This window comes from Acipenser ruthenus, chromosome 52, assembly GCF_902713425.1.
Source record: "Acipenser ruthenus chromosome 52, fAciRut3.2 maternal haplotype, whole genome shotgun sequence".
Classification (NCBI taxonomy): Eukaryota; Metazoa; Chordata; class Actinopteri; order Acipenseriformes; family Acipenseridae; genus Acipenser; species Acipenser ruthenus.
Window position 1 is genome coordinate 1,469,650 of NC_081240.1, and position 12,477 is coordinate 1,482,126.

A 12,477-nucleotide genomic window follows, 5' to 3' on the forward strand; every position below is an offset into this window, starting at 1 on the left:
TTTAAATTCTTTCATTGATATTTTCTTTGTGTTTAATCTTTCACACCTCGCTGTGGGAAGGTCTGATGTGGCAGCATGCAGAGAATTGGATGCGTTGTTTTTAATATCCGCGCTATATCAATATGAACCATTAAGATTCTACCCCGGGAACTGAAAATATTTATAACATTAGGAACATGTGGATCCTTTTAGAATTTTTTATTCTCTTGTTACTTGTAATACCTCAGCATTGGAGAGAGCCGACACTTTTAAATATCTAGGGGTTTATATTGACACAACTCTTCAATTTGATAAACCCATTAAAGATGTATGTAGTAAAATTGGAAGGAAGCTTGGAGGATTGTGTGGTCAGCGCCACTGTGTAAGCTTTACAGCAAGGTTTAAATGAGTTACTTGTGTTCCCTATTCTAGACTATAATGATGTGATGTGCGGGTGTGCTAGTGAGGAATCGCTGAAGAAGATCGATACAATGTGTAACAGGATGTGTATCTGTGTGCTCCCGTGTACTCCGCTAGCGCATCACTGCAGCGCGTATTCGACATTAAACTTGCGATCGCCTGCTAACACAAGGAATTATCACTGGAATCGGATTCTCTTTAAAGGGGCACACAACACATTACCAGTTTATTTAAACAGCTTGTTTCTGAGTTTACCTGTAAATACAGCCTATCGTAATGTCTGAGACACACAATACTTTAATATACCGTCTGGAAAAAGTGCTGCGGGAAGAAAGTCTTTCGTTTTGTTCTGCTGCTACAGACTGGAAGCTGTTGCCCGCAGGACTGAGACCTGACATCTCCTGTGGGAATTAAAAAAACAAACCCTGTTGTTCTAGTGCTTAAACAGGCTTGTGTGTGCGCTGTGTAAATCTGAGGTGTACTTTGTGTATTGTCTTGTCATTATGCGTTTATATTATTTTTATTTTTGAAACCTGTAACCTGCTGCTGTTATTTCTAGCACGCCTTTGTAAACGAGCTACTTGTAGCTCACATGGCCTTCCTAAATAAAGCATTAAAAATCAAATAAATAAATAATAAAGAGCGCGTCACGTTTACGGTTATAACCGCACTGAAATATACTGGCTTTAAAACAAGAAAAGACAACCGATGTAGCTGCGCAGCAGAGACAAGAGAACGAGGCAAGCGCGTTTATTGTTTGGAAAGGAACTGTGATGTTATTACTGCCATTAAAAGCTAAACGCGTTATATTACCTCGTTATTGACTAAAGTAATATTATTACAGTAAGGCGTTACTAAAGTAACGAGATGCCGTTCAAACCGTCATCACAAACATACGTGTAACAGAACATTCCTTAATATTACATATTATAGATTTAGGGTTAAAACACAAAGTCAGACTCTTCAGCCCTGACATTAAACAGTTGTTAATATCAGTTGTTTAATTCCTAATCTTAACATTGTAATATTTGTTGAGGGATTTAGAAACAGTTTCATAGAATATCTGATTCGGCAGTTTCTGCTCCCCCTGCTTGTCTAAACCTGGCCTCAGTCCCGAACCCCGCCTCTCAGAGCTTTACACAACTCCAGGAAATCAGCACAGTGAAGTTTCGTTTCTTGTGAAATCGTCAGTCTCTCTGTCTCACTGCAGCAGAAATGGCAGAAGCAAATATTCTGGTAGCGCATGACCAGTTTAGCTGTTCAGTGTGTCTGGAGATATTGAAGGACCCAGTCACTATTCCATGTGGACACAGTTACTGTATGGGGTGTATTAAGAACTGCTGGGATCAGGCTGATCATACAGGTGTCTACAGCTGCCCCCAGTGCAGAGAGACCTTTACCCCAAGGCCTGTTCTGCGCAGAAACACCATGCTGGTTGAAGTTGTGGAGAAATTAAAGAAGACAGGACTCAATCCTCCTCCTGCTCAAAGTTATGCTGGACCTGGAGATGTGCCGTGTGATTTCTGCACTGGGAGAAAGTTCAAAGCTGTGAAATCCTGTTTGACGTGCCTGGCCTCTTACTGTGAAACACACGTCAAGCCACACTATGAGGGGGCTGCTTTCAAGAGGCACAAGCTGATCAATGCAATTGGAGATCTGGAGCAGAAGCTTTGTGCTGAACACCAAAAGCTTTTGGAGGTCTTCTGTAGAACCGATCAGACATGTATTTGCTGGCTGTGTACAGAAAAGGAACACAAGAACCATGATACAGTCTCAGCTGAGGCAGAAAGGAGTGTGAAACAGGTAAGGGTTTGAACCATTTCCTTGTAGCTATCCTAGAAGATAAGAATTCCCAGGGATATTTAACATGTCTGTTTACTAGGTTATACAGTTTCACATCAGATCAGATTTTAATTGTATATTAAGAGCTATTTAAAGAGCCCTAGTTTTTTAATTGCTCTATCTAAACTATGATGTACTACAATGTATTTCAGGGTGTAACAGGGGTGTTGTTAGGGGTGTGGCTATCGCTGATTGACAGGAGAGACACAGGAGGTTTTCTGTGATATAAAAAACACAAAACATTCAAAACAAAACACTGCTTGAAAACAACTAGAAAATAAAAGCTGACCAAACAAGAAAGGAGGTCCCGCTCCAGGAACAGTCTCCCTGACACCTCCTCTCTAGACTTGGGTGGGATTAAAATCCTGGATTTGAATATGCCCTGCCATATCTAGCACACACTTGATTATCAAAAACATGATTTACAATCAAACAAAAACACACTATTTACACGTGCAGGACCTCAGCCCTGCCTCACAGGGTAAGAAGGATTTGTTCAGCTGTTTTGTGGTGCATTGGAATTTGTAGTGTAAAATTAGCATGATTTATATTCCTAGTGTTTTTAATATGTATCTTGCAACTTTATAAAATCATAGATCAGTTTCATTGTTTAAGATATTATAGTTTAATTAGTTAAACTTTTTAAAAATGACATTCCCAGCAAAGACAAGCACATAATTTAAAAAAAGCAGAAAAGACCAAGATTAATATGATATAAAATATACAAGATTAATATGATATACAATATACAAGATTAATATGATATGCAATATACAAGATTAATATGATATGCAATATACAAGATTAATATGATACACAATATACAAGATTAATATGATATTCAATATACAAGATTCATATGATATACAATATACAAGATTAATATGATACTCAATATACAAGATTAATATGATATTCAATATACAAGATTAATATGATATTCAATATACAAGATTAATATGATATACAATATACAAGATTAATATGATATTCAATATACAAGATTAATATGATATACAATATACAAGATTAATATGATACTCAATATACAAGATTAATATGATATTCAAAATACAAGATTAATATGATATTCAATATACAAGATTAATATGATATTCAATATACAAGATTAATATGATATGGAGTAGTGGTTAGGGCTCTGGACTTGACCGGAGGGTCGTGGGTTCAGTCCCAGGTGGGGGACACTGCTGCTGTACCCTTGAGCAAGGTACTTTACCTAGATTGCTCCAGTAAAAACCCAACTGTATAAATGGGGAATTGTATGTAAAAAATAAAGTGATGTTTTGTAACAATTGTAAGTCACCCTGGATAAGGGCGTCTCCTATGATATAAATTAATAATATTAATAATATACAAGATTAATATTATATACAAAATACAATATTTATATGATATACAATATAAATCGGACAGAAAAAATAGCGTAATTTGTTGCGTTAAAACACATTTTTACATGATTAAAACAGATATGTTTAAGTTAGTTTAAAACAAAATTTAATAACCTATTTAGGATTTTTTTTGTTAAAATCTACAATTTCTTTTGCTCTCCCTACTGGTCCCCTCTTTCCTTTGCTCTCTTCCACAGTGAAGTCCTTCTGCTCACGGGCTCATTCTTCTGGGGATTTTGTGTATTTAGGCATTTTTTACACTGATTTCATTGTTTTGTTTCAGTGCTGTTTTATCTGTGTTTATCGATTAAAAACAGGAAAATCAGAAGCCCTAAATATCCATTAAAGAGAAAGCTGCTTCAGTTTCCTAGGTGCTTCACAAAACAAACATGTAACACATGCTAGATCAGCCATCATTCACTGTTACTAGTATGAAACAGTACCATCTAGTGGACAGCTACTGTGGATCAAGTGTCCTTTTGTATTGCTGGCAGCTGTGCACTAGATGGTGCTGTATCTTACTACTATACACACATGTTGTCTGAAACTGCTGCCTTTGTCCAAGTTTAAACCACCTCCAAGGAAGGTTTAAATTTAATTCAGCTATCACATTTAAACATGGATTAAAATGCAATGTCATTATATTTACAGAAGCAGCTGGGAGAGACACAGACAGAAATACAACAGAGAATCCAGGAGAGACTGAAAGAAATTGAAGAGCTGAAACAGGCTGTGGAGTCACTGAAAGTGGGTATTGACAAGAGGGTGGTATTATTATTATTATTATTATTATTATTATTATTATTATTATTATTATTATTATTATTAACAGATGGACTGGAACACATCTACAGAAGTTTACTGTCTATGCCTGATGTGTTTTTGATATCAATTCTAACCATGTCTCCTCTACTGTGTTCTTTCACTCAGAGATCTGCATGCATAGAAATAAAGGAAAGTGAGAAGATCTTTACTGAGCTGATCCGATCCATTGAGAAGATCCACACTGAGGTTATTGAGCTGATTGGAGCTAATGAGAAGGCTGCAGTGAATCAGGCTGAAGGACGCATGAAGAAACTGGAGCAGGAGATTGCTGAGCTAAGGAGGAGAAACACTGAGCTGAAACAGCTTTCAGAGACAGAGGATCACATCCATTTTCTACAGGTAACATCACTGCTTGTTAGAAAATCTCAAGTCCATAACTGGGACGGTTTCAGACAGACCTCTCCAATTGAATGAATCCTTGCTTTTCCCCAGGAATATTTTGGACCCCATTCTGTTTCACAGAAAACTCATTTTCTCCACTTTCCTGTTGTAGAATTTCCAGTCTCTCTGTGCCTCTCCTGAAGCTGGAGACTTACCCAGCGTTACTGTCAATACAGACATCTCTTTTGGGGCTGTGAGGAAAGCTGTATCTGAACTTAAAGACCATATTCAGGACTTCTGCAAGGGGGAATTAGTCAAAATAACCACAACAGGTTGGTGTGAAATAGATTGCTTTGGTAGAGATTTCTCAAATAGACCATGGCTTGAGGAGGGGCAGGACTTGCAAGACATTAATAAAGACCTCTTGCAGATTGTTGGCTATATGAATATTGCAGCAGGGAGGATGGAGGAGGTAGGAGGGAGGAGACAGCAGGGAGGAGTGGGAGGCAGCAGGTAGGAGAGAGCAGGGAGCAGGAAGGAGAGAGCATGGACGAAGGCGCAGGGAGGAGGAAGCATGGAGGAGGGAGCAGGGAAGAGAGAGGAGGCAACAGGGAGGAGAAAACATGGAAGAAGGAGCAGGAAGGAGGGAGCAGGGAATACAGAGCAGGGACTGATGAAGCAGGGAGGAGGGAGCAGGGAGGAGGGAGTGATGTGAGGATGGAGCAGACAATGACTGCTGCATGTTTGATGCACAAGGGTGTCCTAATATGGACACTGTACTGTTGGGTAAAGATATGTGATGGAGAGGAAGGAAAACAAGACTCCAGTGCAGTGGCAGACGTGTTCACATTGACTTTGGCTGCTGCACCGATACAGAAGGAATACATATTCATTGTAATCATGAACATCTTGAAGTACGGATTTTTACATCCTGAAATGCCGTGAATAAGCCTTGTTTCTTTTCAGATTGCTGTTTGGAGTCTTCTGTGTGTTGTGTATTAATCCACATGTTTCAATTCTATTTCTCTCTTTCTCTCTTTTCTGCCCAGTGAATAAAGTTGCAGTTTACAGACTGCAGGCTCCAGCGCCAAGGAACAGAGCTGAGTTTTTAAAATGTAAGTCTGTTTCCACTGAAACATTTGATTGAAAGATGTGTCACTCCATTGAGAGAAGAGCTAACACTACAGAACAGGGAGGGGTGGAGCTTGAGGGCAGCAATTATTATTATTTATTAGTAATTGTGAAGCCATTAATCTACACTCCTCTCCAACAAGTATTGGTTCAGATGAATACATGCAGAATGACTGGGGGAGGACCATTTGTTGCCTGTTTTTCCACTCAGACCTTTCTCTCCCTAAATATCTTGGTATCCCTGAATAGATAATCATCCCATCTTTTAATACATGTACAATGCATGTGAAACCAGTTGTGGGGTAAAATGAACAGCTATCCCTCCCAGTCATCCTGTGCTGGTAGTAAATGTATATTGCAGTATCACTGCACTTGTGGGATGGATTGCTCATTAAAATATTAGACAGATATTTGAAGAGTGGATGATATTCTATTGAAGATATTTAGTAAGCAAGGGGTCTGAGTGGGTAAAATGGCAACACATACCCTGTAGGAACATTAAGTGAACTGTAATTGTATGCAGAGCTGCATTTGATTGGTTCCAATTGAAGAAGTTTGATAAGATTGAGGAATTATAATGAACAAAACAATCAAACAGCAAGAGGGTTTAAAGGGTTCATAAGGACCTTTGTATTTTATTGTGTTGCATGTTCCCATGTGTTGCTACAGCTGTTTACGTGAGGTGTGTGTATTGTTTTAATTATTTTTATTTTTTTTACATTTTGACCACTTTTTTATACTTATAGATTGGTTCACATGTAACTGCATGGGCCTCTCAGAACTACATTTCCCATCATCCTCCTGCTCACATATGTAATTGAGATGGAATTACCAGTGAGCAGGAGGATGATGGGAAATGTAGTTCTGAGAGGTCCATGCCGGTCCGCGGGAAGCCATCTTGAGGCAGAAAATTCAATTTAAAAGTTTAAAAAAGTGGTCAAAATGTATTAAAAAAAATAATTAAAACAACACACACACCTTCCATAAACAGGATGTGAGGATGCAGCAGACAATGACTGTTGATTTTCTCAGTGATTTGACTTTTCTAACCGTCTCTCCTCTACCCGTCCTCTTCTCTTCAATCAGATTCCTGTCAGCTCACACTGGACCCCAACACAGCGCATAGAGAGCTCTGTCTGTCTGAAGGGAACAGAAAGGTGACACTGAGGAGAGAGACCCAGAGATATCCTGATGATCACTCAGAGAGATTTGACTACTGGGCCCAAGTGCTTTGCAGAGAGGGTTTGTCTGGGACTCGCTGTTACTGGGAGATTGAGTGGAGTGGGGGAGGGGCTTCTATAGGAGTCACATATAAAGGAATCAGCAGGAAAGGAAGGGATGATTCCTGTATCCTTGGATTCAATGACAAGTCCTGGAGTGTGTACTGCTCTGGTTCCAGGTACACTGCCCGGCACAATAACAATGAAACTGCAATAACTGCCCCCCGCTCCCCCAGAATAGGAGTGTATCTGGACTTTAATGCCGGCACGCTGTCCTTTTATGGCGTCTCTGACACAATGACCCTCCTGCACAGATTCCAAACCACATTCACTGAGCCGCTCTATCCTGGGTTTATGCTTCTTTGTTATGATTCCACTGTAACAATCTGCCAGCTGAACTAGACTGTTTTGTGTTGTAAGAAACCCTTTGTATTGAACTCCCTGTCTGTCCTCTCCACTCCTCGGGTGAAGGGAATGTTCAATCTGACACAACTTTGGATGAAAGTTAGGGGGTAAAACGGCGCCACCTGCAGAGCGAAACGAGGTGAATTATTTGTTTTTAGCAACGAATGGATTTCATACGAAGTAACTGTATTTAATTTATTTTTTAAGAATTGTTATGTTTTATATATATTTTAAAAAATGGCATCCAATAGTCAGTGCTGTAACAGTTTTAAAAAAAGTGAGCTTAAGTTTGCTTTATTGTGTGTGTGTTTTTGTTTTTTGATTTCCATAAAATGTTTAATATTTCAGATTTTAGTAATGTGATTTAATAAAAAAAATTAACGTGATAGACTGACTTTTTCTCATTTCTTAATACTCATTAACATGGTTTTTCAAATCAGAAAGAAAGAGGTGAATGAGAGAGGAAGAGGTCTGGTGAAGCATAGGGAAGCATTGTAAAGCACAGAGAGGTCTGGTAAAGCATAGGGAAGCATTGTAAAGCACAGAGAGGTCTGGTAAAGCATAGGGAAGCATTGTAAAGCACAGGGAGGTCTGGTAAAGCATAGGGAAGCATTGTAAAGCACAGAGAGGTCTGGTAAAGCATAGGGAAGCATTGTAAAGCACAGAGAGGTCTGGTAAAGCATAGGGAAGCATTGTAAAGCACAGGGAGGTCTGGTAAAGCATAGGGAAGCATTGTAAAGCACAGAGAGGTCTGGTAAAGCATAGGGAAGCATTGTAAAGCACAGGGAGGTCTGGTAAAGCATAGGGAAGCATTGTAAAGCACAGAGAGGTCTGGTAAAGCATAGGGAAACATTGTAAAGCACAGAGAGGTCTGGACTCTAACCCTGGGCTTGAGACTCAGCTCAGTGATTTGGATTCCTGAACAGCTTCTTAGTAAAGGTATTATTCAGCATGCCGCCGCACCGTGAACTAATAAGAAAAGACTTTCAGTACCTGGCAGGCTCTTGTGACATATCAGGAGGGTCAATCTCTTTACTCCTTCTTCTTCTCCTTGGAGTCGGGTCCATGCCTCTCTCTACTGAATCACTCGTTCCTCAGTGTTTCTCCTCTGCAACACAATTGAAACAAGTCCGTTGTTAAAGAGTACAGCGCTTCAAATGTCATTTTTCTTTCTCTTTCTTTAGACCGGCCCCTTATCTTTTCATGCTGTTTGAAATCATCCTGACCGCTTCTTGTTATCACAGTTACTCAAATGCTGGGTTCGTTTTTGGAAACGTCTGGGTTGCTAATTGAGTGCCATGGGAGCATTGTATTTTAAACAATTTTGTATCAATTAAGATTATGTTTCATTTTGAATTCCCCACATTGTCTAGATGAAGACATTTCTAAGACCTAAGAGTTTATGTTGACTCAGAAATGTCTTCATCTAGACAATGTGGGGAAGCTATAAAAAAGGCCAACGAGATGCTCGGATATATTGTGAGAAGTGTTGAATTTAAATCAAGGGAAGTAATGTTAAAACTTTACAATGCATTAGTAAGACCTCACCTAGAATATTGTGTTCAGTTCTGGTCACCTCGTTACAAAAAGGATATTGCTGCTCTAGAAAGAGTGCAAAGAAGAGCAACCAGAATTATCCCGGGTTTAAAAGGCATGTCGTATGCAGACAGGCTAAAAGAACTGAATCTATTCAGTCTTGAACAAAGAAGACTACGCGGCGATCTGATTCAAACATTCAAAATCCTAAAAGGTATAGACAATGTCGACCCAGGGGACTTTTTCGACCTGAAAAAAGAAACCAGGGGTCACAAATGGAGATTAGATAAAGGGGCATTCAGAACAGAAAATAGGAGGCACTTTTTTACACAGAGAATTGTGAGGGTCTGGAACCAACTCCCCAGTAATGTTGTTGAAGCTGACACCCTGGGATCCTTCAAGAAGCTGCTTGATGAGATTCTGGGATCAATAAGCTACTAACAACCAAACGAGCAAGATGGGCTGAATGGGGCCTCCTCTCGTTTGGAAACTTTCTTATGTTCTTACGTTTTTAACACAATAACAGTTTTACCAAATTAGACTGGAATAGTTGTATGCTTGTGTCTTAGGAAATTTCAGTTTACAAAAGCTCCCTTATTTTGCAGACTCCATGTTCACAAGTATGTGGAAGCCCCTTTGGCAGTCAGCATACTCTGACATCATAAGTCACATGACCGGAACCTGCGAAAAGGAAAATATAAAGAAAAAATGATGTAGCCTATCATTGTGATAAGATGAAATATTGAAGTACCTTGACAAGATGTTTTGCCGGTACGCAGTTCCGGGCCGTACCGGCTGACTTTCAACTCTGATTATTATTATTATTATTATTATTATTATTATTATTATTATTATTATGGATATAGTTTTATTATCCACTATCCTCAGCAATACGAAGTATAAAATCGACTCGCACAAGCGCTCTTCTTCACTGTAGCTGAAGCGAGCTGCGGGTCACATGACACAGGAAATAAATGTCTTCAAAGCAGTTCCTTGGGTTGGGCAGCAGCTGGTTCATGACGAGAGAGAAACACAGACCTTTTCAGAGTCATGCGAGTCACGAACGACTTTAAATAATCCTGTGTGTGTCTTTATCTCACCTCGCTCGACCCGCTGACAAGTCTTGACAGCCCGCTATTAATAATGAACCGGGGAAATGCTGAGGTTCCCATGCAGCTGTGGAGACATCTTTGTTTCCTCCTCCTTGAAGTCATCTCCGTGTCTGTATCTCCTAAATCACTCGTTCCGCAGACAGCTGTGTTTCGACTGTGAAGCACAACTTTAATCATTAACGAGGGGAGCACAGAGCACCCCGATATACTCACAGCAGAACAGCCTCCATTCACAAAACCTATAGCAACGCGATCATTAACGAGGGGAGCACAGAGCACCCCGATATACTCACAGCAGAACAGCCTCCATTCACAAAACCTATAGCAACGCGATCATTAACGAGGGGAGCACAGAGCACCCCGATATACTCACAGCAGAACAGCCTCCATTCACAAAACCTATAGCAACGCGATCATTAACGAGGGGAGCACAGAGCACCCCGATATACTCACAGCAGAACAGCCTCCATTCACAAAACCTATAGCAACGCGATCATTAACGAGGGGAGCACAGAGCACCCCGGTATACTCACAGCAGAACAGCCTCCATTCACAAAACCTATAGCAACGCGATCATTAACGAGGGGAGCACAGAGCACCCCGATATACTCAAAGCAGAACAGCCTCCATTCACAAAACCTACAGCAACGCGATCATTAACGAGGGTCGCACAGATTTGCAATTTCCAGTCAAATGTAATGTTTCTATTTTCCAATCTGTGCCAAACGTCACTTTAAAACCCGTGTATTATGTATTTAAAGCCTAGTCCGGGTCTGTCCCGCGACACATCCGTTTCATTTACACTGTAATGCGGACTCACATGAACATAATATTTCTACCTGTGCTGAGTGGGAGCTGCACAGGGACTGTGTTTTACGTAACTTTGTTAAACTGCAATAAACTCTCTGTCAGACTTTCTGTGTCCTCACCTCGGACTGTATAAAGCAGGACAGGACAGTCAATCCCGTGATGCAGTTCGGTGCTCAATTTCAGGCGCCATTTGTGGAGCCCACTCAGTACTGAATACATTGCGGCGATGCTGAGCTGCAGCGCCAGGATATACCGGTATTTTTTTTTTAATAACAATAGAAAATATTGTTAATATAAATTGCCTGCTATTTATGCGAATTAATGTTGATTATGTGAAGAAACATTTTGCCAGGGCGAGCGTGAATACTTTAAAAGCATTGCGAGCGCGCTGTGAAAGAGCTCTACGGGCTCCAGAATGCGTCACTGTTTACTAACTCCGCCCACTTTTGACATCATTGTCCTATCCTTCCTTATATAGTCCTAGGTCCGCCCCCAGTGCTTCGTAAAGCCGACAGCTATTGGCTGATGTCGACACACATTATTCAAGAGTTCTGTCAGACTTTCCAACAAGCAAGACTTTCATTTGATGCGCGTTTTATGGAGCCTCGTTATCATAACGTCTCTTATTATCATAACGCCCGAATTATAATTATACGATTTTAAACCATCAAAAACGAAACCTGCCGAACCTCTGGAACCAGACCGATAAAAAGAAACCCAAAACTGAATGTCAAAAACGGAAGCAAAAGACGACAAAAAAATAAACTGCAATAAACACACTGTCAACCTTTCTGTGTACATTTCAAAATGATTATTTCTGTAAAGTGTGCTACAGGTAATAATTTGATTTTACTGCATTATTATTATTATTTATTTCTTAGCAGACGCCCTTATCCAGGGCGACTTACAGGTGTTACAAAATATCACATTACAGATAAGAGCCGTTATAAAAATACAGTCAAGTCAGCGGCAAACAGGAGCAAATTCAACTGAGAACAATACAGAAAATAATCACGTTTGAGAGCAAATTCGACTAAGAGCCGTTAAACGTCTCAGAAAAACATTTGCTTAGAAAAGTGCATTACATTCCACTAAAATAAAAAAAGTGAATTATGTTTCCTTTCAGAGTAAATTCAAATACAAGATACAGGAAACAGTTCTTATTGAGAGCAGTAGTTTAGGCCTACTGTAGATATTTATACAAAATGTTTTTGTTTGTTTGTTTTTTAACTCAGACAACTCCAGACATGTCCGGCTTAGAGAGGGACAACTAATTCTGAAGACCGTTTTGAAAGAAATATATCGTTGCTGTGGGGGTGGCTAGAGTCTCAAACTGGGGGTCCATTCCCTGGGGCTTGAGGTCTCGGAGGGTCTCTTCAAGCTCCTCTCTGCAAAGACAAGTTTATAATCCTAATGTTAAGATGTTTTTAATATTACACTCTTCAATATCACCGCGACAGCATCGCC

At 39.9% G+C, this 12,477-nt stretch overlaps 1 pseudogene; it reads left to right on the plus strand.

Moving 5' to 3' along the window:
* Positions 1-1,567: 1,567 nt before the first annotated feature.
* LOC131722987 (tripartite motif-containing protein 16-like) lies at positions 1,568-7,933 on the plus strand (annotated as a pseudogene).
* The last annotated feature ends 4,544 nt before the right edge of the window (positions 7,934-12,477 follow it).